This window comes from Alligator sinensis, unplaced genomic scaffold (assembly GCF_000455745.1).
Source record: "Alligator sinensis unplaced genomic scaffold, ASM45574v1 scaffold188_1, whole genome shotgun sequence".
Taxonomy (NCBI): domain Eukaryota; kingdom Metazoa; phylum Chordata; order Crocodylia; family Alligatoridae; genus Alligator; species Alligator sinensis.
This window is the reverse complement of record NW_005841903.1, coordinates 1937693-1965596: the sequence shown is the minus strand read 5'-3', so window position 1 is coordinate 1965596 and position 27904 is coordinate 1937693. Positions and strand designations below refer to the sequence as shown.

The 27904-nt window shown below is 43.9% G+C and overlaps 1 protein-coding gene across 1 annotated transcript in view; it reads left to right on the top strand.

The window, feature by feature from the left end:
- The window catches only part of ZMIZ1 (zinc finger MIZ-type containing 1), a 510468-nt gene that overhangs the window by 68782 nt on the left and 413782 nt on the right, over positions 1-27904 (top strand). The window contains exon 2 of the mRNA XM_025197702.1: positions 1484-1593. The gene's annotated coding sequence lies outside the window, so the exon portion shown is untranslated. The remainder of the gene's footprint in view (positions 1-1483; positions 1594-27904) is intronic.

The following is a 27904-nucleotide window of genomic DNA, read 5'->3' as shown; positions in this document are numbered from 1 at the left end:
CAGCCCATGCCTCGCAGATGGCATTCATGGTGACGTTATGCTTCTGGCCTGGAGCTGGGCCAAGTTTAGCCCTCACTGTCAGGCCTCTTTCACACACACAGTCACTCTGCCCTCCTCTCACTAGGGCCTTTTGCACTCCACCTCCTCTCACAGGGTCTCCCTCGAATTGACAACTTGTTCTGCCCTGCTTCCTCTTACAGCAGCTCCCGTAGGCCATTGGCTTTATTTGGATCACGCTTTGGATGGCAGACGTACGGTCTCTTGCACCTCTCCTGTGACACTCACCTGGGTAGTGGCCAGCCAAGTTCCTGACCTGGACCAAGCTTGCCCCAGCCGCTCCTGGGGCAGCTTTACATAAACCTACACAAATGCACACTGAGCCCCCGGCCCCACGTACTGGGCTCCCAGCCCTCTGTTCCCCCTTTCTGGGGCTCCAAACTTCTCTCACCTTGCTCTCCAGGGGGTTGGCCCCTGTGCTGCCCTTCAGGCTGTCCCACAACCCTACTCAACCCTTTTCTAGGCCCTTACTACCACCCCCTCTCTGGGGTTACACATCTCTCCCCTCCTTTGGGACTCAGGGCTTTCCCTCCCTTGTGGAGGCTCAGGTGGCCACAGCTGTGCCTGGCCCTGCCTGGGTCTTACACTCTCTTTGGGCTCAAGTGGTCATAGCCATGCCTGGCCCCCTTGTATCCACTGTGTTGTAGGGGCTAGGGGTTAAGGCACCCTGACCCACCTTTTATCAGGGTGGTAACTGGCCCGGCATTTCCTGGAGACTCCCATGCCACCAGGAGCCCCACCAGGCCACCCTTCCCCAGCAGGGTGCAGTTTTAGGTTGTGCCCAGCCGGAACCAAGAGCCTCCTGCTCCTACCTGCTAGATGTCCCATGCAGCTCAGCCAGGCGATGTTTCTGCCTGGCTGCCAGTAGCAAGCTGGTGTGTTTATATAGGCAGCTAGCTTTAACATGACTGCTGCAATTAAGCACCTTCTGGCTGCTTGACTCAGCCGTTGATGTGGTAGGCACTGCAAGTGTACTACCACACACCTATTTTGCCAGTAAAAGTGGCATGTTCAATATTCACAGAAATGGCCCAATTGGGACTGAAGCAAGTTTATTTAAAAATTAAAGCAAAAACTCATGAATATTTTTGACTGTCCCTTTCATACATTCTGTGGGTTTATTTTAGCTCTGTTGTCTTGCTCTTTCTTCCCTTGAATTTGCGGTTTGAATAGATCTCCAGCAGTTGAGATGACTCTCTCTGCATTTTTATTAACAGGTGACTTGGTTTTCAGTCTTTGCTTTGGTTTGATAGCAGGGTGGACAACCCCTATCTGCTCCATATACATCATCTGCTGATGTATGTGGGACTGTAGAAGGAGAAATACCATAACCATGCTAAAGGATTTGTTTGTAAACTGCTACTTCATCAAACAATGTTAACGCTGCTAAAACTTAACTACCCCCTTACTTTCTTTTTTCTCTTAGGAAATACTGTGCCTTATGGACACAGACATCAGTCCCTGCTTTTTTCCTCGTCTGAATTAGAAGATCCAGTAACGTGCTAATTGGCGGCGGCCTCGTTAGAGGGGCAAAAGGTAATTCTTATCTGCCTGCTTAGGTGTCTTGCCTGTTAAATTTCATTTAGAAATTAATTTCATTTAGGGAAATGAGAGCAAGGTTAAAAATGCTTGTCTGTGGATTTTTTTGTAGATTATCTACCTCATGTTGATCACTTAGATGTATTAATTTTACCAAGCAAAGAGAAGTTTCTGTACATCTTCAAAAACACCTTCCTGCTCCTGTTTCTTTAGATACAGTTTATATTGAGAAATTGCACAAGATTTGTTTGAAACTTGCAGGGCTAAGGGTGTGGGGAAAATACTTACTGTGTTGTAGGTAGCCTGGCACAGTTGTGATGGAAGGATTTAGTCAATCTGGAAGATGGTGGGGTGCCATAGCTAGTGTCAGGGTAGTAGTCTCTTAATACTGTCATTTTATTCCATACCCATGTGCAGCCCTGCCTAGGCCTTCCGTGCTCAGTCAATGGCATGATGGCCTTCACAGAACAAAAAGAAGGCCAAAAGGTCTCCATTTGGACAATGTCAGGTCAGGTAAAAAAAAGTGCTAGCGTGAGGCTTTCCTTGAGATTTCATATGTATCCAGTTCCTTCTAGTTCCAGACAGAAGTGCCAAAATAGGATAGATGAGGGATAATGTACAGTTGTTTTTCTTGTAGTCATCCTTAAAGATTAAATTCTGTGGCTATATCTGGTGAAGACTTTCATGTAATCCTTATGTTTCTTTCTGCTTTCAACCATATGATTTTTGTGTCATGTTCCCAGTTGATACCAAAATGAAACATTACCCTGTAAAAATAACCATGGACAACAGCTCAATTAATATAATTTGGGGTGCAAAGTGGAGGGTGCGCACACGATACATATTTAAAATTGGACTAAGTGCAGGCACCCCCAGATAAAACTTGCAAACCAGAAAGGTAAATTTGCCTCTAGCAGATCTCTCCCATATTTTGCCCCCCTCACATTGTTGACAATGAGGAAACAAGCAAATCCTTTTTATGTAAGAGTCTCTGGTGATTGGTGGACTATCTTCTAGAATGAAGCAGTGGATTTATTGGGTTAGTGTTTCTTGGGGAGCTTCAATTGAAACTAACAGAGACAAGTAAAATCCTTCAGACCAGTTGAAGGATTCTAATAGCATCTCCTGGAATTTCCCCAGGGTCCCTTCCAGGTAATTACCTGTCTATCACTTTGTCTCCTATCTTTTAAGGAAGGAGTAGTGCCTGGCACCCAGGTCACTAATCTTTGTTCCTATAGAAAAGTAGGTTTTACTTCTCCCTTTCTTGTGCTTCAAAAATGGCATCTGGTTCACTAAATCTTTGTAAAAAAAGCTGATAGCTTTTCTCCTGGGCTGGCATACTGAATCAATGGGGATTGCCTGGCTGCTTCATGCATTTGCTGACCCATAAGGCAGAGAAGTGGCTTTAGTGGGGAAAGGAGCTGAGAAGAAGGTTCCAAAACTCTTACTTCCCATAAGTATTCCTTACTAGAACTCATGAAATGTTTATTGCAAACCCAGGATTTTGGGGTCAGTTAACAAAGATGCTGTGCAAGCCTGGGTGAGCTATAGCTGCTGCAAAGCTTGATGCTTTCTGCTTGGGTTCATTTACAGTTTGGGATCCTTTAAACTTCACCAGGACTAGGTTCATGCAAATACAAACCTCTAGGTTTTTGCAGGTCTGCTCACATTAGTCTTGTTGTATGCCCTAACCCCAGCACAGTAGATTAGTTTTCACTGGAGACTTTCTTTTACCCTGTCTCCACTTCCTGCCCTTGGGCTGTTGCCATCTCTTGCCAGGGCATGCTGTCTGTCTCTTGCCTGGTGCTTCATACTTGTTGAGGTGATACCCAGTTTTACTGTATTGTTATCTTACTTTATTGCTGCATGTTGACGATATTTATCCTCCTCTCCTCAGCAGGTTTTATAGCAGGGGCTATGGCAGTGATTCTCAGCCAGCATTCCAGAGAACCGTAGGCCTAGGGTACTATCAGATCCTTTTAAGAAAAGTGCTGTGGGGTGCCTCACAATATGAGCAGTGTTGGGTATATAAACATCTGCACACGCTTTACAAGATAAACCCAGAGATTTCCAATGGAAATCAAGGGTGTCAAAACCGTTCTGATTTGTTGTGGTCTTACTGAATTCCATGCAAGAGCTCAAAAATTGCTCCATGGTCAAAAATGAGTGAAAGCTAAGGGCTGGTCTTTTGCAAAAGGTGCCCTTAGTGTAAAGAGGTGGCGAATCATTGGGCCAAGGTGTAAGCACCTTGTCTCGATATGCTCCTTTTTGTGCATTCAATAAAGGGGCATGGAAGTGTCTGGAGACGCCAAGTTGATATTCAGTGATATCCTGTTCCAGCTGCTTCAGTGACTCGGACTCCCAAGAAACATATATTGTTAACCCCCTGCATAGTGCCTTGATGTACCATGTGATTTAAATGCCTGCATATGTATGGTATTTAAGCAGCAGAACCTATACTATGACATTGTGTCATCCCAACTGCATCTCTTGGGGTAAAAAGATTTGGGAGAAAAGCTGGACATGGCAGTGAAAATTGAGAATCAGAGCAAAAGGGAATTTTTCTATGTTGAATTAAAACATTTGGGGGAACATGAGGGTGGGCATAACTTTGCTCAGCTTTGGAAGTGTTTAATGGGGAAAAAGTCAAACTGATAAGTAACCAAAAATTGATTTAATTTAATTTTACTGTTTTGTTGCTCTTCGTATATTGTTATTTTGTATAGTTACCTGTATTTTGTCTTCTCTCCAACTAAATTGTAAGAGGAGCAGAAATACTTTGAGAACACTGTACATACAGATCAAATGCGTTTATTATCATCACACGTAGAATAATAAGAAAAAAGGTTTGCTTTAAAAACTAAAACAGAAGTATCCATTTTTTCTCCTCTCTCTATCTGAGCCATCTCCAGAAGAAAGGTGATATTGCTTCTAGCTAACATTTCTGGTGGGTGACACTGTGGTATGTTAAACAGTGTCTGTAATAACTTATCTGTCGGTGGTAAGCTTAGTGTGTTTATATTTCTCTTTTCCTACATAAATCAAGTTCATAGCTTTTGAGACTTTGAGCAGTGTTTCAACAGGCTGTTTGTTTAATGTCTTCATTTTTTATCAAGAGCCTTTAAGATAAGTTTTGGGTTAGAATTTGTAATTCAGCAAACATATCCAGTGTCTATGAGACTTTTATACAGCACCTAACTAGGAGCATCATAATAAGTTAACAGCATGGCTTGTTGTAGGGCCAAATTTCATAGATCCCTACTCTTCTTGCAGATCTTAAGCCTTGATTCAGTCCCATATCATTTCACTGTGCAGAGCCTGTAAATTAAGCATGTGCGTAAGTGCTCTGGTGAAAAAGGATGGATGTAAATGATTTCCTAAACAGGGGCCTTAGGCAAGGCTTTCCTACATCATACATGTTAAACTTTAGTGCTTTCACAGCAGTATTTGGATGGGGAAGATGAGCACTTGATAGAGATTTGTTTTCTCTGTCTGTAGGCACCACCCCCCAGGGCTTCTGAGGCAGAAAGTTACCATATGAGACAGGAGAGAGCCTCTCTGCAAACTGCAGTTGCGTCTTGGTTTGTTTGCTTGTTTTATGCTGCCTTTCCTAAGGAATGAAAGGGAGTAAACATGCAGTGAGGAGAAGGAAGAGAATGCCAAATGGAGAAAACAGTTTGTCAGACAAGCTTTTGTGGAATATTTGGTGGCTGGACATCAGCATCATAGACTAACTAACCCATGCTTTTTGGAGAGATCTATAACTTTTATGTTTGTGTGCATTTTAAGTGAGCTTTTAAATAAAGCAGTAACAATGAATATTCATCACATTTTCAACAACAGGACAGGAATTTTAGTCTGCTTTTTCTGTCAGGAAATATAGGTTCATTGAAACTGACACCAACTGTAGTCGTGGGATTTTCTTGGCTGGAAAAAAAAATCAGTGTTACAGCAACCCACTTTTTAACTGAAAATTAAATGTTTCCAATCTAAATGGCTGAATTTTAAAAGCTGATGCCGTAAGGATGATAATGTAAATGAAACTTTTGCAATGTTTCTGATTTGTCATTTTGTCAAAATCTGATTGAGAGATGTTCTCTCCTCATCCAAGATGGAACAAATTTCCTGAAATCTCAAACTCCTCATAAGGGAAAGCAGTTTCCTTTTCAGCTTTTCACTTGTAAAATTGTGTCTGTGTCCACAGCCAGCAAAGCAAAAAAACTCTGGCTTGCATCTATCGATGCATCTCAAGCAAGACCCAAGAAGTCATTCTCTCACTGTACTTGGCCTTGGTGAGACTGCAGCTGGAGTACTGCATCCAATTCTGGGCTCTACACTTTAGAAAGGATGTGGAGAAGAGAAACTTGAGAGAGTCCAGAGGAGAGCCATGTACATGATTAGAGGTCAAGAGAAACCGGCCTTATGAGGAGAGGCTGAGAGGCATAGGATTCTTCAGCCTGGAGAAGTGAAGGCTCAGGGGTGACTTGGTGGCAGCCTATAAGTATGTAAGGGGTATGCATCAGGAACTGGGAGAATATCTGTTCATCAGGGCATCCCAATGGAAGACAAGGTCTAATGGTCACAAACTGCTGGAAGACCGTTTTGAACTGGGCACAAGGAAAAATGTCTTTACCATCCGAGTCTCCAGAGTCTGTAATAGACTTCCCCCCAGAAGTGGTGCAAGCGCCTACTTTGGATACCTTTAAGAAATGCCTAGGTGCTTATCTTGCTGGGGTGATCTGAACTCTGCTAACTTCCTGCCCCTTGGGCAGGGGGCTGGACCCAATGATCTTGCAAGGTCCCTTCCAGCCATAATGTCTATGAAATATATACAGTCCAGTTACTATCTTCAGTAATTACATTTCTTTAAAAATAAATTGTGATCATGTCATGATATACAAAAATGTCACATTTTTTACTTGTTTGATAATTTAAAGGGAGGAATTAAGACTGAAGTTTACCTTGGTCTTAATGAAACTTCTTTGCTGATAGTACTTGTGAAGCTACAGTAACAATCCTTTTTTTTTTTTTTTTTTTTTTTTTAATTCCTGAAATATCCAAGCTTGAGAAGATGAGTTGGAGGCGCAGTAAGAGGCATGGCTATGAACTTCCTTGTTACTGTGAGTTCTTAAGGTCAACCTTCCCGTGACCGCAGTGTTAGATCTCATAAAGTGAATGGAGGCAGGCCTAGCCAGTACTTGAAGGGAAGTAGTGAAAAGACAGTAGACGGCTGGATCAGTGCCTCTGCATGGGGCTTTTGAAGGTGTCTCCTTTCAGATGAAATGCACAGCAGAGTTTCTGACTACTTGTGGTCAGTGGTTATAGACTCTTCACATTCTTGTAAAGGTGGCAGTGTTTGTCTTTGACAGATTGGCCATCTGCCAACTTCAGTAGTTAGATTCCACTTATCTCAATTATCCCTGCAGCTTAATTTTTACTGTTCATAGCTTTTGTGCAATTCTGGGCATTGTCTATGTGATTCCTGTATATATAAATTTTGTAACAATTTAGATCAATGCTTCTCAAGATAGAGCAGCAGTACACTTTTAGGGAGTATGAAAGAAAGAAGAAAAATGTTAAAAGGAGGCAAAGGACAAAAAAGTAAAGAATCACTTAGCAGAGGTATAACAGGAAGGTACTGTGCTCTGAGAGTCAGGGCTGGCAGCCCTGGCAACTGCAGTGTGCCCCCATCTAAGAGTGCGCTCAAGGCTGATACCCCAGTAGCCTACTGCTCATTAAGTTACTGCCACTCAAATGGTTGCTGGACAGGTGGTGACATAGCGTTACTTTTTTATTAACCATAGCATGCAATCATAGCGGGTATGTTGTAGCATAACAAAAAGAGATATGTGCCCCCCAAAAGTTGCAAACCAGTGATTATAGGTGGTAGATGCTATTAAATATAAATTATTTCTCGGAAACTATATTTACAAAATTGACTTACTGATAGGCTGTGATCTTCCCCTCCCATATAATCAGGTGTTTGCTCATTTCCCTCTTGGGCTGGTGCCATGGGTTTTCAAGAATTCTTCCAGTTAGGACCAGATGTCCTCTGAGCCTGTACCCATCTAAACTCTCTGCATGTCATTGATTGTCCAAAACATTGAGATGACTCCTGGTGTTGTTTGAAAGAACTGTAGGCCTACTAGGAAGCAGAGTGGCCACTGATTCATCCCCAGAATACAGCACATCTCCTTGTGTGGGGGGAGGAACCACCGGCCAATCAGTGATAATGGGCAAGGCCACCACCTCCTTGGCCAATCAGCAGCAAGGGGCAGGGCCACCACAAAAAGGCCACCTCCTTCCCTTCCTGCATGGGCAACTGGTGCCTCCTGAGTCTGGGGAGGCACCAGATTGCCGATGCGGGGGAAGGAGGGGTCCCCCACAGGCAGATTGCCGAACCTGGAACCACCAGCAGCGAAACTGGAAATGCACTTCCACTGGCACTTCCAGGGGGTGCACAGCTAATCTCAGGGGGTGCACATGCACCTGCATACACCCGCTTTGTGTCATCCATGCTTTCCTCCCTGGCTGGCTTGGAACCCTGCTTCTCCTGGTTGTGTACTGCCCTACCTCTAGGTACAGTCAATAGAATCACCAGGGCAAATAACTGACGTGTATTTCCATCAGTGAACTGAAAAACAGGACTTTTTGCAGCCTGTTCCTCATTTAGAAATGGATGAGAGACAAAGGGTCTAAAAGCAGGATGGTCCGCTATGAAACAGGACCAATGGCCACCCTGCTAGGAAGAGCTGACTTGAGTGACGTATAGTGACTGCCATTGGCGATGCATGGGGGTAGATGGGGGTGCACGTGCGCCCCCTGAGATTGGCCGTCGCTGCCAGCAGCATCTGTGGGTGGTCGCTGCTCACCACTCGCCCTTGCCCCTGACAACGCCGGCTGAATCTGTGGGTGATTGCCGATTGCTGGTCAGCACTCGCCACCCCCCTCCCCCAAACACTGACACGACTGTGGTCGCCTGTGGGAACTCACCACCGCTGCTGCTGCCTGCGGGCAGTTACCATGCCCCCCCAGCCTCAGGAGGCACACTGTGTTCATGGTGGCTACAGCACAGCAGTGGAAACGTAAATAGCCTGACAGTATGCAGAAGGAAGCATTTCGAATAGCACCTTGAAGTTGATCTGTAATTGGTAACACAAAGTGTGAGCACGTGTCTTATGTGTCTAAGAGGGCAACTTGTGCTTATGCTACGTGTTAGTTCTCAAAGGAAATGATAGAGGTCCATATTGGATTCATTTGCCTTTATTTGAGTTAGCAATGGAAAACATCTTTTGGGTCACTGTCTTATTTCTTTACAAGTACTATTTAGTTTTAATTGTCAAAAAACCTTGGTGTTGGACATGCACATACATGTGTGTGCATTACTGACTCCTTTAAATACTGTGAGTTTCTTTTACACTTCAGTAACTTGTCTATTAAAAAAAAGAGGGGGAGAGTATGTTTTAATATTAGATTCCAAAATCAGAGGTGTTTCTTAAGTGTCTGTGGTACTGTGGGTGGCCACCAGGGCAGATATAAGGAGGATATTAGGGCTGTGCGAAATCTCACCAAGTGTTTTGTTTCGAAGCTGTTTCAACACGTTTCAAGCTCAAAACAGTGAAATTGAAACGAACCAAAAAGCATTGAAACAGCTTCGAAACAAAATGAGGGCACTCAAATTAGCCTGGTGGTGGGAGGCAGGGAAGAGCCAGGGCTGCGTTCTGAGCAGCTCTTCAACCCCATGTGGCTCATCCTGGTGGGGAGCGCAGCTCTCTGCCTCCCCGTGCTGGGCTGCCCTCCGTGGGGCTGGTGGAGCTGATCGGAGAGCAGCACTGGCTCTGCCTGCTTTCTGCCACTGGGCTGGCTGCGCTCCGATCAGCTCCACCAGCCCAATGGAGCTCAGTCTGATGCGCTCAGCCTGATGGCAGGAGGCAAACAGAGCCGGCTGGGAGCTGAGCCTGGTGGCAGGACGCAGAGCTCAGTGGAGCACAGCCCCAGCGCTGCACTCTACCTCCCGCCACTGGGCTCAGCCCCGCGGGGCCATGCTGGGTGCGGGCTGAACCCAGCGCTGGTCCCAGGTAGCAGCCTCCTGTCATCTGGCAGGCAGATTGGGAGCCCACCCACACCCCCAGAAGGGCTGGGGGGGCTCTGCTGAACTACTCCCGGGTGTGCAGGCTCCTGATCTGACTGCTGGATTACAGGAGGCTGCTCCTGCAGCTCGTGGCCTGCAGTAGCACCTATCTTCCCAGCACGGGGTGCAGGCTGTGCCCAGCATGGGTCCCAGGTGGCAAGAGCAGCCTCCTGTGATCCGGCATGTAGATTGGGGGCCCGCACCCCTGGGAGGAGTCCAGCAGAGTTCCGCAGCCCTCCCGGGGGTGCTGGCAGGCCCTTGATCTGCCTACCAGATGACAGGAGGCAGCTGCTGCCAGCTAGGACTGGTGCTGGGTGTAGCCTTCACCCAGCACTGGGAAGATTGGTGCTGCTGCTGGCCCCAGGTGGCAGCAGCTGCCTCCTGTGATCCGGCAGGCAGAATGGGGGTCTGCCCGCACCCCCGGGAGGGCTGCAGGGCTCTGCTGGACTCCTGCTGGGGGTAAAGGCCCCCAATCTGCCTGGCACATCACAGGAGCCTGCTCCTGCTCCCTGGCTCCTGCTTGTCAACAACTTGAGGTGTAGTTTCCCAGAAACCCCTGTGCCTATCTCCTTGAAACTTGGCAGGCTTCATGGCCTCAGAGGGGGATAGCATGCCTGCAAGTTTTATCCAAATCAGGGTAGAAATGACAAAGTTATAGGCAGCTTCGTGCTTCCCCATTGTAGCCTATGGGCGAAACGTCCAAACAGTGTCGAAACAGCGAAACAGTTTTGACAAAATGAACCGGAGCGGTGCTTTTGAAACAAAACAAAACTTAAAACAAAATGTTGTTCCATAATAAATATGGGAGTGGGTTAGCCATCCCAAGTGTTGTGCTGAGGTGCTGCACCACTGCACTTGTGTCACTTCTCCAACAGAAAGCAGTATTGCCTACATTAGTAATGCATCACTGTGCCCATCCGAATTAGCTCTTACGTGGCTTTACTGCTACTGGTTTGGAGGTAGCCAATGCATAGCTGCTTGGGATAACTGCCTGGCACTGGCACAGCACTTCAGAAAGCAGCCTAGTACAGCTGCCTCACTGTTCTGGAGGTTGTAAAGATCATTATGCAGTTATAAAGGTTGCCACAGGATCCAGAAGTTCAAGAACTCGTGGTCTGGAAAACAAGGTGCTGGACTGGGTGTTGAGACGTTGAGGGGGCCAAACTTCATGTTCTTTTAAATTACAAAACCATGACTTTAGAAGAGGGCTGGTTTCCTTCCCTTGTCTCTCTAACTGCACTTATTTGTGAGGAAGGGATGCTCTTCACAAATGAAGAGAAAAGGAGCTTCTCTCCCTCCTGTCTTTCAACATTTGTAGCATTTATATAATCAACTGAGAGGGGAAGAAATTTAGGCCTAATTTGTTAGTAACAGTACAGTGGTATCTGGGCCTGTGAAGGGAAACTTTATTTACCAGTGCAATGCTTGGATGGAATCACTACAGTCCGCAAATGCCTGGCTTGCACAAAGTGGTATAACTTTATATTTTTCTGTTAGAAATCCAGATCCTGGGATCATATGCCACTCCAAACTCTGTAGGCATATGCAGTAGCAGAAGCTGCTGCAGCTCATATACAGCAGATGGAATTTGGCTCAGGAAGGGAATTTTTCCTTCTGTAGGAATGTACATTTTCTTAATGGAACTGCTGTTTGTGCTCTGTATATAAAACTGTTCTACTCTTGATAGCCAAATGATTTGCATGTGTTAATGGTCTCTATTGCTCTATCAACCCTATACCTGCCTCTGTACATCTCTCCATCCATCTTGCACCATGGATCTGCTATCCTTATTTCTGTGCTTATGAAAATTATATTAAATTGCAAGTAAATTATAAGTCTGAGTGTAGGTTTGAGTTACTGCTTCCTTCTGCCCAAGAGGGATTTTTGGGAGGCCAGCTCAAAGCAGAGAGGTCTGGAAAACAATCTGTGGCTAGAAAAACATAGCCCATTGTCCTGCCCATTGATCTTGTGGAACAACAGGCAACATATTCCCCACTTCCAGAGATGCAGCCCCCCAGCAATCTCCAGGGCGAGCCTCTAAGAGTGGAGAAAAGCTTTTCCCATGTCCAGACAAGTACCCCCAGCTATCTTCCTGCTTTTCCCCACTTCAAGAGACATGCTCTGGAAATTGGTGGGGGTGCATCTCTGGAAGCGGAGGGAGCTGTTCAAGTGCTTCTGAGGCTTGAGGGGCCTGATCTGGTGTGGAAATTCCCAGACCATGCAGAACAGAGACCCTCAGGCCTGAAGAGCACCCACCCAGGGCAGTTGGAGAGTACAGGCTGCTCCAGGCTGCAGTGAAGCAGCACTTTTTGTCATGACCATATTGTGGCACAACAAAGGACTGGATGTCTATTTGCTTTCACTTTGTGCCTCCATGAAAAAGTTTACAGCCGCACAAGGTTCATAGATTCATAGATGCTAGGGTCAGAAGGGACCTCAAAGGACCATCGAGTCTGACCCCCTACTAGTGGTAGGAAAAAGTGCTGGGGTCATGTGACCCCAGCCTGGTGCTTGTCCAGTCTCCTTTTGAAGACCCCCAGGGTATGGGAGAGCACCACCTCCCTTGGAAGCCTGTTCCAGATTCTGGCAATCCTAACCGTGAAGTTCTTTCTGATGTCCAACCTAAATCTACTCTATCAGCTTGTGGCCATTGTTTCTGGTTATTCCAAGGGGTGCTCTGGTAAACAGAGCATCTCCTATTCCCTGCTGCCCCCTGCCCTGCGCCCCCCCCGGGCGAATTTGTATACTGTCACAAGATCCCCCCTCAGCCTTCTCTTGCGGAGGCTGAAAAGGTCCAGGTCCCTCAGCCTTTCCTCATAAGGCCTTCCCTGCAGGCCTCTAACCATATGAGTGGCCCTCCTCTGGACTCTCAAGGTTGTCCACATCCTTCTTGAATTGCGGTGCCTATAAATGAGTGCAGTACCCTAGCTGCAGCCTGACCAGTGCCGCATAGAAGGGGAGCATCGCCTCCCTGGACATGTTTGTGATGCACCTACTAATGCATGACAAAGTGAGGTTAGCTCTGCTAATTACTTCATCACATCGACTACTCATATTCATCTTGGAGTTGACAACGACTCTGAGATCTCTTTCTGTGACTGTGCTGTTGAGAAGGTCATTCCCCAGCCTATAGGTGTGCTGATGATTCCCTCTCCCTAGGTGCAGCACCATGCACATTTCCTTGTTGAACTGCATCCTATTGTTCTTTGCCCACTTCTCTAACCTGTCCAGGTCCACCTGGATTCAGTTTCTTCCCATCAGTGTGTTTGCTTCACCCCATAGTTTGGTGTCATCTGCGAATTTGGACAGAGTGCTTTCTATGTTCTCATCCAGGTCGCTGATGAAGATATTGAACAGCACCGGCCCAAGGACCGAGCCTTGGGGGACCCCACTGCCCACATCTTTTGAGGTTAATACTGACCCATCCACCACCACTCTGATAATGACCCTTAAGCCAATTTGCCACCCACATGACTGTGTAATTGTCTATGGCACAGTCGTTCAATTTGTTTATAAGAATAGGATGGGATATCGTGTTGAAGGCCTTCTTAAAGTCCAAGTAGATGACATCTACCTTGACTCCTACATCTAAGCATTTAGTGACCTGGTCACAGAAAGAAACAAAGTTAGTCAGGCAGGATCTACTTGCTATGAACCCATGCTGGTTGCCCTTCAGCATTATATTACCTGCTGCTGGACTCCTACAAATGTGATCCTTGATAATTTTTTCAAGGGTTTTCCCAAGGATGGAGGTGAGACTAACAGGTTTGTAGTTACCCGGATCCTCCTTCCTCCCTTTCTTGAAAATAGGAACCACCTTGGCCCTTTTCCAGTCCTCTGGGACCTCACCTGAGCACCATGAGCGCTCAAATAGCTGTGCCAGTGGCTCTGCTTTGACACTGGTTAATTCCTTCAGCACCCTTGGATGGAGTTCATCTGGTCCTGCTGATTGACAAAAAGTGACATCTGTTTCCACCCTCAGTAAAGCATGAATGGGAAGTAAAAGGGAAAGAATGGAAATATGCAAGCAGTGGTTCACCAGTGTCACATTAATAGCATCCTGAAATCAAGTGCTCATTCATTTTAACCAGAGGTTAATTAATCAGAGAGAGGAGATAAAATGATAAGCTGCTTTTAATGAAGTGAAACAGCTTTATTAGCGGTAGGCAAAATGCAAAATATTTGGTCTTCTGCACATGTGGTTTTGATTGGACCTGTAGATTGCCACTGGCTTTGGAGAGCACTAGCCTGTTTTTGTTGCCGTCTGAGGGTTCTGTTCTATGAGTGCATTTTAGACTGTGTGGCCATGTGCAGTGGCTGGAAGATTGGGGATTGGAATCGAATTAGAAGCAGATACAACAATTTAAAATAGGGGGGGAAATGTTCCTTGCAGATTCTTCCTGTACACCAGAGACCAGTAATTACCGGCTCTGATATTTCAGATCCTTATTTTGCCTTTGGAGATACTTGGCTTATGCATGATCACTGTACTGCTTTGTAATGGAGCACAAATATATGAAAACAAGCAATTGGGTACTGCTTGTTTAGTGTTAATGCACCCCAAACTGGTGCAGTAGATTACTGCAATTTGAATAATAATACACAAGGGAGTTACCCGCTGTTTACCAAGAGGTTCCTCAGCTTGGGTCTGGCTGTTAAACTGAAGCAGATTTGCTCAGTCGCTTTCAAATGAACTGCTCTTCCATGCCTTCCTGGGCTGCACCCAGCTGTGGCTGCTCTTTGTACTTCATAAACACTGGCAGTCGTGGTTATATTAGCACTACTGTTATTGGAGCTGCAACAGGGAAAAATATAGAGGAAAATGCTGGTGTTTCATAGAAAGAAGGAATAAAACATCCCAAAAACTGCTAACACAAAACCAGCAAATAATTAGTATATCAAAGTGACTTTTTGTAGGAGTGCTATCTATGGCAGTTGACGTCTTTGTCAGTTTCTTAAGGTGGCTGCTGGAACTTCTGCTTTGTTGCTGAACTTTGAATGAGATCCTGCAACAGTCTCAAACTAAACTGAGCATATAAACCTGCCTTGTGGTTTGAAGGATAAGGAACTAAGTCATTTAGTGTTGGCACAATTTTTAATTTTTTTAGGAGCCTATAATAATTACAATTTTAATGTTAGGAACATTTTATTCTTTTTAATATAAGTTGTGAAACAGGATACCCTACATCTGAGTTATTTATGTGACAATGTATTTTCAATCTTGCCTAGGTTAAGACAATACTGTATGCTGGTAATTTGTTAACCAGCATCCAGTTTTTCCATTAATTTTTAAAATACTTTAATCTGAAGCTTTCATAACTTGACCCTGCTTGATTATAAATCAAAATTTTTAAAAGTGTAATAATTTCCATATAGATAGTTCAGAAGATGTATGTATGTAGCCTAGTATAGGTGAAGAATACTATGAAGAAGTACTATTTTGTAGGGCATGTAGGTACAAAAATAGATAAAGCAGGGCTGAAGTTAGTCATTTACATTTAGCTTAGAAACAGCTAAGTATTAATAATTTAATTTTGTGCTTGTTGTCACTTCTGTCCCTACCTGTTGCTTCACCCATGGAGAGGGTGGGGGGCAAAAAAATCCTAGTAGAACCTAGGAAATTCAGGCAGAGAGCAGTGCAGGACAGTACCCCTCTACCTCCACCCCAGTAAGGCCTCAGCCAGGATTCGACTGAACTGGCCATTAACTTTGTTGGAAAGTCTGGGGGTTGCTCTCCACAGCCTTTTTGAGGTCATTCTGAGATTGCAGAAATTTTTGAGGCCCCATGAAAGTTATCCCTGGCTTTCCAGGTGGAGAAACCGAGGCACAGAATGATTAAATGACTTGACCAATGTTACATGATAAATAAGTGGCATAACAGAAAGCAGAATTCAGATTTCTGGATGTCTGGCTCCCCACTGTAATTGCTAGACAATATTTTCTTATCCATTATAAACGTGAATTAAGCAGAACTGGCTCGCACAATTAACTTTTTTATAACCATGCCATGGAGGGGAGGAGAATATGGCAATGAAAGGGGAATGGGAAGGCATTCAGGGACAACCATACCTGCTGGGGCACAATTTAATAAACAGCAATGAGCTGAAGAATCAGTCTGTGTTCCAGATTCATTGTTATCTGTGAAGTCCCCTATCTAGCAGAGGACTAAAAAAGGTTTAATGCAAATCCAAGACCTCTGCCATTGTGAAAGACAGATTAAGGCTCATTTGCATTCTTTCTCATATAATAATTACCTAGCAAGGAGTGCCTAGTACCATTAGCTTCATTTTGGTTGCCTGTGATAACACCATCAGCAGTCTTTTCTCCATGGGTTATGGGTGCTGTGTGGAGGGGCGACAGGCCAAAAAAAATCTGTCGGAGATAGTAGAAAATTTAGAAGTTGATAAATTGAAATTCAGGTAAGTGTGGTAATAGCCATTAAGTACATCTGGAGAAATACTGTGAATTGAAGAGCAAAAGCCAATATTAATCTATAGTATTGATGAGGTGAGTGATTTCAGTATTGGTTTAGGAAAGCCAACACATCATTTTACTTAGCTTTGAAAACAGTCTCAGTGGTTTTGTTCTGTTTTTAGGAATTGGCTCTGAAATAATTCTCAAATTAGTACAATACAGGGATCAATGTTAACAAATGGTGTAAATTTTAGCTGCCAATGATTGATTGGTATAGCAAACCAAAAAATAAAGTAAAACTCAACAATTGCTTTGATCACCAAATCTGATATAGAGGGTTTAATGACCGTTCTCAGCCGGGACTTAAAAGTAGATGTTTTAAATCATTTAAGTGAAATATAACATTCAGAGATATTTGGAAGAATGTTGCAGCCAGGAAAACCAGCCCACCCCTTACTAATTTTATGTAGACATACTATAACATAACACGATTCACAATTTCTGTTTTGGCAATTCACTTTCTCTCTATCGTTCCTAATAAGCCAGTGGGGGGTCACTGTGAGAGAAGCAGAGGGCCTATAAATCTTCTGCACTCTCTCGCCAGGCTCAATCTGTTTGTTCCTGTGAGTGGGAGCAAGGTTCATAATCTGAAAATCAAGCCCTGAACCCTTGCACTGTAGTATCAAATTACTACCATTAGATCTAGAGCTGATGGCCCATTTCAGAGCCTTTTATTGCACATTGCTTGTGACTCCAAAAAAAGGACTCCTTCTTGCAAGGGGGATTGAGAGGAGTAAGAACAATTTTGAGGAAAGAAACAGTTTTAATATCTTATGATTTAGAGAAGGAGTAATGTATGTTTGTGCCAATATCCAGTTTTGCATTTAAGATTTTATATTTTGTAGTTGATATAATTTTGTATGTTTCAATATTAGTGAAACCGTCTTGCTGGAAAAAAACAAGCTAGGTAGGATTTTTTTTTTTAAATTCAGGAACAGCGATGTAAACATATAGATAAGTCTCTTTCTAATCTGGAATGAGGCTTTAAAGTAGTAAATTGCATTTAAAATGAATTTCCCTGTGGCAGTTGTGATGTGTGGGTGACATATGCTGTCATGTTCATCTTGCATCTCCAGTGGAAATAGCAGTATAAGATTGACCTGAAGAGTCTGTTATGTTACTATGCTTTCTCTTCCACAGAGGCTGTTGTTGTGTCCAGGCACCAAGTAGATTGTTGTGGTAATCTGCTGGTCAGCCACATAACTCATCTAATGAATGACTAGAAAACAATCTTTGTTTATTGGCTGGCACTGTTCCTGGATGTGCTAAGATTTTGCTAGGCTAACACAGGGCTTGTGAAACATGACACAGCCCTTAAGAATTTAAAGATCTTGCTTTGTATGATAACTTGCTTATGTACAGGACTGGATTTTTCTCCTTCTTCAGTTTGATACTGGGTTTACAATTTGCAAACACGGACAAAGAGCGGAATATATTTTTAACCATGAATGGGATGGCTGCAGCCCTTTACTAAGCAAATTAGGGCATGAAAGAGCTGTATTCACCGTAAAATATTGTGCAGTTGAAATGCTTTTAAAGCAAGGTTCACTATTCCTAGAATCGGTCATTATATAATTTTTTTTCCAGTAATGGCCTTTGTAGTGCTATAATTTTTAATAAAGATACATGTTCTAAAATGCATTGGCATGGCATCCTCTGTGTTTGAGGAGCCTGTTTCTGAGTAGCTGGAAATTATAGCTAAAGTTGCGTAGCTGTTTGACTTATATTGAAAGCTTGCACATTTTATGGTGATGAAGCAAATGTCAAGGTACATGAATGAGAAGGATGACTTTAGCAAAGTCCTCCATCTGACAACGTCACTAGAAGTCCCACACTGCTGAAAGGTGACATCACCAGTCCTGATCATATAATTAATAATAAAATTTCTACCATATTGTTCCAGTGTCTGCCATAATTTATTTTTCTCACTTGCCCACAAAGGTGGTCTTTTTTACTTAAGGAAGGATTTGGTGACTGCCAGAATCCTGTAACAGTCTGCTGAGTAGGGAAGGCTACATATAAAAGAAATAGAGCTTTAAGCATGAAAAAAGCTAAAATTTGAAAACAGGTATGTCTTATATAAATAAAAATATGAGCCTTGTTGAAGGAAAATATTTATTTGTAAATCTAAATGCTAACAGAAGCACCTCAATATGTTTTAATTAAAAGGAAGCTTAACCAAATCAAATCCCCTTTTTACCTCTGCAAGATGCACTTTTCCTTGTGTAGGAAACTAACAGGAATTTGTTTATGACATGACTTACTAGTTTAACATTTCCAAGTAGTACCATCACTGGAGATGGGGTGGGAGGGGAAGCAATGCAACCAAACCAATGAAAAAAGTTAAAATGTAGAGGGGGGGAGGTGTTTTTTATAAAATGTTCCTAAACTGCTTTACTGTCTGGTTAATAATGAATAATTAAGTCACCATATATTTTAATTTCTACATTATGACTCTGTAGACTCTAATTTTTTTTGCATCCACAGTGATTTAACACCCCCAAGTCCCCATGGAGTTAAATCAACTACCATCCTACAACTCTAGATACATCATATTCCTACCATTGAAACGAGCAGAATTTGGAGGATGTGACCCCTCTGCAATTGTTTGAATCATATTTTTTAGGCTTGGTTTGGTAGATTGAAAAAAAATAAAAAATGTTAAAGAGTGCTGAGGGAATTGGCAGAGGTCATTGCAGGACCCTTGGCACAGCTTTACGAGCACTCGTGGTGCTCTGGCGAGGTGCCGGAGGACTGGAAAAGGGCCAATGTGGTCCCCATTTTCAAAAAAGGGAAGAAAGAGGACCCAGGAAACTATAGGCCCATTAGTCTCACCTTGGTCCTGGGAAAGCTCTTTAAAAAATTATCCAGGAGGACATCTGCAAGGGACCAGCAGGGGAGATTATGCTTAGGGGCAATCAACATGGGTTCATTAGAGGCAGGTCCTGTCAGACCAACCTGGTTGCCTTCTATGACCAGGTCACACAATCCTTGGACGCAGGTGTCACGGTGGACGTAGTCTTTCTGGACTTTAGGAAGGCCTTCGACACTGTTTCTTACCCCATCCTCATTAAAAAAATTAGGCGACTATGGTGTCAACGCCTACACAGTCAGATGGGTCGCTAACTGGCTGGAGGGCCTCACCCGGAGAGTGGTGGTGGATGGGTCATTTTCGACCTGGAGGGATGTGGCAGTGGGGTCCCCCAGGACTCGGTCTTCAAGCCCACACTGTGTAACATCTTCATCAGCGACTTGGACAAGGGGGTGAAAAGCACCTTGTTCAAATTCATGGATGACACTCAAGTTGCTGATGAAGATGTTGAACAGTGCAGGCCCAAGTACCGAGCATCGTGGAACCCTGCTGCCCACATCCCTCCACATTGAGGGATGTTGTACCTGGGGAGGAAGAACCAGCAGCATACCTACAGGCTGGGGAACTCCCTTCTAGTCAGCACAGAGGCAGAAAAGGATCTCAGAGTCACTATTGATTCCAAGATGATAATGGGCTGCCAATGTGGGGAAGTGGTCAGAAAGGCTAACCACACCTTGTCATGCATCCACAGATGCATCACAAGCAGGTCCAAGGAAGTGATCCTCCCCATCTATGCAACATTGGTCAGGTCACAGTTGGAGTAGTGTGTCCAGTTCTGGGCACCGTACTTCAGGAGGGATGTGGACAGCATCAAGAGGGTCCAGAGGAGGGCCACTCACATGATCAGGGGGCAGCAGGGCAGGCCCTACGAGGAGTGGCTGTGGGACCTGAACATGTTCAGCCTCCACAAGAGAAGGCTGAGAGGGGATCTGGTGGCCGTCTACAAACTGGCCAAGGGGGACCAGCAGGCAATGGGAGAGTCCCTGTTCCCCCGAGCACTACCAGGAGTAACAAGGAATAATGGCCATAAGTTGACTGAGAGTAGATTCAAGCTAGACATCAGGAGGTGCTACTTTACAGTCAGGGTGGCCAGGAGCTGGAACCAACTTCCAAGGGAAGTGGTGTACGCCCCTACCCTGGGAGTTTTTAAAAGGAGGCTAGACATTCACCTAGCCGGGGTTGTTTGACCTCCGCATTCTTTTCTGCCCGTGGCAGGGGGTCAGACTTGATGATTTGATTAGGTCCCTTCTGACCCTACCTACCAACTATCTCTCCAGAACTCATGCCAGTACAGAAACTGTTTAAAATGAGTACAGAGAAAATATTATGGAGTCTGCTAATCTTTGAGCCTTGACACAGTTGTCACAAAGTGCTGTCCAGTTAACTTTCACATGCCTATATTTGTCTTAAAATTCTTTAAACTCCTCCCCCCATGTTTATGTTACACCGTCCCAGAATGTTCAAATATACTATTTCAACCAATTTGCACACTGTTGTATAGATAAGCTTCTTTAAGCATGCATATGTCTTGATTGTTTGTATATTATTTGCAAGATAAGCTACTTGAACAAATAGATACTGCAAATAATAAATATTTGCACATGTTGCTATGTCTTATTAAGGGGGGGGGGGGGGACGGGACGGGATGACTGCCTGTTTCAGCTGTCCCAAACACAAAACAAAACAAACAAAATGCTTGAAGCAGCAATTGATTTTTCCCTTGCGTCTTCAGGGTGGCTGGGGTGGTAATCATTGGGTTACCCTTTTCCAATTTAGCACATACCTGATTCAACCTACTTTACAGAACAGGGAACCAGTATTAGTACTTGGGATGTAAACAAACCAAAAATGTATTTAAACCATATACCGCTAACCATTTAGTGCCTTCTGGCAAGGATGGCCCCAGCCCTGACCCTGACCACTTATATATTCACCGTGTGCCCAGTGCTGCGCAGGCCCCAGGCCACTGGCAGGGAGCTGCAGGTGGGGGGCAGTAGCATGGCTAAGTTGCTAGGGGATGCTGTGGAGCCATGGCTTCTCCTCACCCCACTGCCAGCAGGGGCTTGGGCTGCAGGCCTTTCCTGTGCCCAGATCCTGCTGCCACAGCGATGGAGGAAGGGAGGGAGGTGCTGGGCCTCCCCACAGGGATTGAGCCTGGCCTTCCTGCTGCAGCAGTGAGACTCCTGATCCTGCAGTGGGTCTGCCCAGCCTCCCCACAGTGACGGGGCCCAGGCAGCATGATGGGTTCCTTGTGCTTGTGCCACCATGGCACAGGCCCAGAAGGCTCCTTTGCACTGCATGGCTGGGCCCTCCCCAGCTGTCCCTGGGGGAAGTGGAGGTCTGGTCACAGTGGGACAGCCTCTACCAGGTGTGCTGTATCCTCCCCCTTCCCACCCATGGGACCCCAGGAGGAGCATTAAGGACTGCTACAGCGGCCTTCCAGGGTGGAGCTGCTACACCGCTGCCCTTCAAGAGCACCCTGGGGTTGTGGTGACTCCTCATACCCAGCACTGCCTGCCTCAGCTGCTGCAGCTCCTCCTCGGGCTGAGCCAGCCCCACCTAAGGGCTGGGGCAGGACCCACATGACCCAGCACCACAGGCAGGAGGAGGAAGGATGCAGCAGAGGCCGCCCAACTGGGATCAGACCCCCCCTTCCTCCCCATCAGGGCAAGCTGGGGATGGCGTGGCCTTACAGCATAGAGAAGCCTTCCAGGTCTGGGCTGCAGCAGCACAAGTGCAGTGGGAGGTAAAGGGAGTATACCTGGGCTCTGCCACTGTTAGTGGGGGCAGGCAGACCTACCATGGGGCCAGAAGTCACACTGCTGCACCAGGAAGGTCCCATTTGACACCTGTGGGGGGGAGGGACACAGCACCTTCCATCCTCCCTCCCTTCCCATGGCAGCAGGATCTAAGCTCAGGAGAGGTCAGCAGCCCTGACTCCGTCTGCAGCCGCGGTCCCTGCCTGTGGGAGCAAAAGAAAGCTGTGACCCCCGCAGCTGGGCAGCACCCATAGTGGCGTGATCATGCCCCCCACCCCCCGCCCATGGCTCCATGCTAGTGGCCTGGGCCCCATGCAATGTCAGGCACATGGTGAAGACATAAGGAGCTAAAGCTGTTCCTCCTGGAGGTCACTAAATTAGGTATGTGCTATCTATTTAACCGTTTTTGCCAATATAATTAGAGGAGGTTAAGTGGCTAATTTTAAAAATGATATTTACATCCATAATTAGTACTTTAGTGAATTGCTAATAGCGAGGATATACAGGTATTGCAGTAGCATTTCAAAACCTCACCATGCTCTCTCTTCCTTTCTCCGTAGGAATTAATATCATTAAGACCTCGTAAAAATGAGGAAGTTGCCATCTTTTTTAGAAATTTAAGAAGTATTCACTTGTATGCAGTGGAAAGACTTCACAAATTTAGCAACACCAATCATTCTGATGTTTCAGAATATAAGAAAACCAATATGCTTTCATACACAGAGCACAAATGTTTACAGACAGAAGTACAGAATAGTAAACATTCACACAGAGCATCATAAAAAAATTAACTTTCAGATACCCTTATAAACTGAACACCTACACATTATAGCTTAAAAGAAAACTGCTGTGAGAAATATAGAAATCTACACTAGTTTTCTTTGAATGTTCTAACAAAACTAATTAATCTACTTTTAGTAAAGTTGTGAGCTTGAGTATTTTATAAACATAAAATTATTTCTGTTCTATTCTCACAAAATCTTTTGATTCTGATAGGGCAGACTGGAACTCTCAGATTCAGGTTATACTGTCTCAAAAGCTGAGTTATAAGCTAATTGTATGAAAAAGGTTAAACTGAGATTTAATAAATAGAATAATAAAATCTGGAAATGTAAAGGAAAACTACATTTTAGTATGGTTACATGGTAAACGCAAGCAAAAGGTTTTTCTTGGGCTTATCTTGCAGGCCTCAGCAGTAAATATTTTCCTTGTTTAGTAAATATCACTGAGAAAAGAAAAAGCATGAGCCTTTTAGATATGGACATGTCTCTCTGCCTGGAAATAGTGGTTGATAGCTAACTGTTTTAAAAGGAAATTGTAAATAGCAAGAGAACAAACTGCTCATGTGATGACTTTTGACAGTGAGGCACCAAGAAGGTTTTGGCCTCTAGTCACTTAAGTCAAGTACAGACATTACACTTTTACTGGTATAAGTGATTGGAAATTGGTTTATACCCATAATGGAACAAGTTTTGCATGCAAAACCGATCTATACCCATAACAGAACAGAAGTATGGCACAAACAGAATAGACTGGTTTCAAAGTGGTGGAACCTGGTCTAAGGTTCCCACCTCCCTCTCCTCCCAAGGGTGAATGAACGTGGGCTGTGTTTGCTACCCATCTAAACTACGCCATTTACAGAAAACTGCAAAACTTAGGTTGATTCCACCTTGGGCTTTTTGAATGTCTATACCTAACCTTAAGGTTTATGTGCTTGCAGACCTGCTAGCTATCCCCATACCTCCTTCCTCTCCCCTGTCTATATTCACAGGGTTAGGGTTTCACAGGAATAGGGAAAACTGGAAAAAACTTGATTAGTCCTCTGTGTATTTCTATGAAGCGCATGTGAACATCAGGTGTAATTAGGACAGTTACACAGAAATGAAAGCACAGAAAATGTGATGGGCATGTGCAGAGGAACACAAAGAAGATTTTATTTGTGTGTGTGTGTGTGTGTGTGTGTGTGTGCGCGCGCCTGGAAAAAGCAGTTCTTATTATCATTAGATTATGTGGCCAAACATTGCTGCCTGTCCATCCATCTGATTGCTTCATGTATGATGTGTGTATGATCTATAATACTGAAAAACAAGTTTATACGAGATTAAGTATTGGAATGGTATGGAAGTCTCATGGATGGAGGCATATTGTTGTGTGCATATATGTATAGGTAGAGTCACAATATTTGCATTTGCTTTTCCCAAAATAACTGTTAATGTAACGCGCACACACACATATATATTACACACTTTATATAATATGTATATTTATATATGTGTGTATATATATATATATATGTTACATTAACAGTTATTTTTGGGAAAAGAAATGCAGATATTGTGACTAACTATGCATCTATGCATATATGCACACAACAATATGCTTCCATCCATGAGACTTCCATTCAGTACTTAATCTCATAAAAACTTGTTTTTTAATATTATAGATCTTACATAGATCACACATGAAACAATCAGGTGGATGGACAGGCAGTAATGTTTGGCCACATAATCTAATGATAATAAGAACTGCTTTTTCCAGGTACATAATATATAATTTGTGAGCAAATCAACAGTTTTCCCCCTAAACAGATACTGTGGTGATTAATTTGGGAGAAGGGGGCATAAAGTATGGTGACACTAGCAAAAGACAAAAAGATTGATGGGTAAGGATGATGGCATCAGAAGCCTTAGCTGAAAGTAAAATACAGGAAAACAATCACTTTTGTGGGTTCTGATGAACTGAAGAAATGGCAATAACGAGAAACAGATGACTAATGCAGGTCTAAAGACTACAAGCAAGTACTATATGTAGCACTTTGACTTCCAAGTGTGGTGAAAGCATTAACCCATCTATGAGACCAGAGAGTAGCATTTGCCCTACTTGGTTGACAGTAAATTTGGACATAGATATCAGTCTAGTAAAGTGTATTTGGTATGTGGGACAAAGGTAAGATTAGCTTCCTGACCAAAATGTGCTATCCTCTCTTCTGTAAATTCTCTTTCGCTAACTGCATGCTTAAAAAGAGTCAGCCATTATAAAACTGGGCAGCCTACAGAGAATGAGGAAGCTAAGTTTAAGCTTGCAAACACAGCTTGTGTACATATTTGTTGAAAGGTAATTAGCAATGCTGTTGCCTTTCAAACTTGTTCTTTCACCTATCAGCAGAGCACAACTCTCTCGTACTTAATGTACTGTAGATTACGTAAGCACTATCTTGCAATATTTGCCAGGCAATTAACTCTTGTTTTTATACTTGGGGTTACAAATGGAATCCTGTTAGAGAGCCTAGAATATTTATATTGTGAAATTTATTTAATCATGGTATTAAACACTATTCAAACCTACAGTATAGCACAGTTTCTTTTCTCAAAGTGGCTAATGATAATATGTGCAGCCCAAAAAAGTAGGAAGTCCCTGTGGTTGAAAGTACCATGAAGTTTCTTACTTGGAGCTGACATTATTTTAATATTTGGTACCTAGATTTGGTAATAGATTAGTGGTGGTAGTACCAAATGATAAGTATAAAAATTATTATAATGACATTTGTAATAAATTATAGTAATATTTGTAAGAAGGCTTTACATTTTAGTATAAAACAGAAGACATCTCCCTGCCATTATTTAGTATCTTCCATGACTTTTGTTTTAGATTTGCAATGTTTAGCTATATTCATTGTAGCAAAATATTATCTACATGAAATGTATCTGCTCAGATAAAATGGGACAGAGGTTGTACAAATACCTTGTGAGATATGTTCTTTCCCTGCCCACACTTCTGAGAAAGTCATGATCAAGTCACTGTACCATGTTTCTCAACCTTCATTAAGTTGCATGCAGTCTCTCTCAATGCTGAACCGAGGTACCTTGGATCCAAAAAGATAAAGCTCCAGAATTTTCACTGAATGATTAATCTGTATTAGAAATTCAACCATTAGTAACCACTGTCTTCATGTCAGTCTTCCACTTATAGAGCAAAATATTCACAAACTAGTATTGCTATTATTTTTCACTCTGTGGTGGATTTAATGTCAATCTCAGGCATGGATTGATAGGAGGATTGCACAATGATACTTGTGACAGCTAGTGTCATTTGACTTCAGTTTTCTATTTATTGACCACACTAATTTGATTCCACAAGACATTGTTTTTAAGAACGGAGATAAGAAAATAGTTCACCTCTAGATCCTGGAAAAAGGTTCATCTAATGAAATCTTGGTAGTCCTTTTACCTACTGTAATAGGAACAAAAGAGATTCAAAAATATTTTTCATTCAGACTAGAAGACAGAATTCTTCACTTTAGGAAAGCGAAAAACATAGTACATAAGAACATAGTTCACTCAAGCTAATTATAACATAGCTGGAGACTAAACTGTCTTATCAGATAATCAAATTCATCCCTATGCGGGATGGGCAGGATATCATTGATCAACAGAATGCCCGACAGGTGTCACACCTGATCTTAACCAAATGTTATTAAATGAAACTTTTTACTGCTAGATGAAACCTTCCAAAATGTTTTTATAATGTTAAAATACAACACACAGATGAAAATATAAAAACTGTAGGATGATATTCTTATAACAAAACTGAATAGTAAGATTCATTTGTTGTGAGTGGTGACAAGAAAATTTTACAGAAAAATGTAATGCTGAATCTTAATACCTGTTTAAGTCCATAAGTTCTTCTGAATGGAAGTTTTAGAGAGTACTCCAGCAGTCACAATCCTGTCTGAACATACCAAACATATGACATCGATCCCTAGCTTTTGCAAATAGAAAATATTATTTTAATTTTGAAGGGGGTATCCAACCTAGATTTTTTTTTACTTAATTTCTAAATTGTAAGGAGTTTCTTCAACTTATTTCACTTTGCTTTCTGTACTGTTTCTTCTTCCAACTAACAACCTTTCTTGAAAAAAGAGAATTGCTTTTACTTTCGAGGCAGGGTGAAGAACCACTTACCTGGATGTCATATTCCATTAGTCATTTGTAAGCTGATATAATAGGTTTTACTTCACTACCTCACAATATAAGTTTAGTAACAATTTGAGAGTGATAATTATTTTCAGATATTGTTGACACTCATGTACATTTTCCTAGTAGTTCTTCTATCCCTCTCCAAACGTCTTGTATTTGCTGAGTTGTGATGTTTGTATGTAGATATATAAGGTACTAGCCAATTGCCCATCAAGAATGATGGGGTGGGGGGCAGGGGGAGTGGGCTGGGATGGAATGCCGCCACCTAACGCCCCATGCTGCCGCTGTTCTGCCTCTTGCAGGGAGTGGGGCGGGGGAGCCAATGCCAATGCTGCTGGCCTTGGCTCCGCCCTTGGCACAGTTTCAGAATCATGCCGGCACTCCCCCACACTTGGAGCATGTCAAGAGTGACGGGGGGGAGTGGGCGTGGTTGAAGCCCAGCCCCCCCAGGCCTGCTCCCCCTTCCCTCCTGCTGCCTGGGGTCCGGGCTTGCTCCTTCCCCCCTCACTGCAGTGGTGGGGGGGAAGGGAGGAGCAGGCCCAGGCCCGATGCAGGAGAGGACTCGGCCCAAGGGTGGGGAGGAGCTAGGCTGCCGTGGCGAGGGTCAGGGGAAGCAGTGGGCCTGGGCTGACCAGGCAGCAGGGGAACGGGAGGAGCTGGCTTGGGGCTGACACAGGAGAGGGGAGTGGGGGAGGAGTGGGCCTGGTCCTGAGGGAGGATGGGATTCACCTCCAAGGAGGATTATTCTACACTGGTCCAGCCCTGCAGGGAGCAAACCAGGAAAGACAAGGCTGCAACTGAACTCCAACTAGCTTTGAATATCAAGGACAATAAAAAATCCTTTTTCAGATATGTGGGGAGCCAGAGGAAAAGCAAGGGCAACATTGGACCCCTCCTGAACCAAATGGGACAACTGACAACTGATGCCCAGGAAAAAGCCAACCTATTAAATGGGTAGCTTTTATCAGGCCCCTTGGACCCCCCTGGCCACTACAGGACCGGGAGGTCTGGGTGAGGGAGATCACCTGCCCTTCAATGCTGACGTCATGAAGGAACACCTTGAGAGGCTAGATACCTTCAAGTCAGCTGGCCCTGA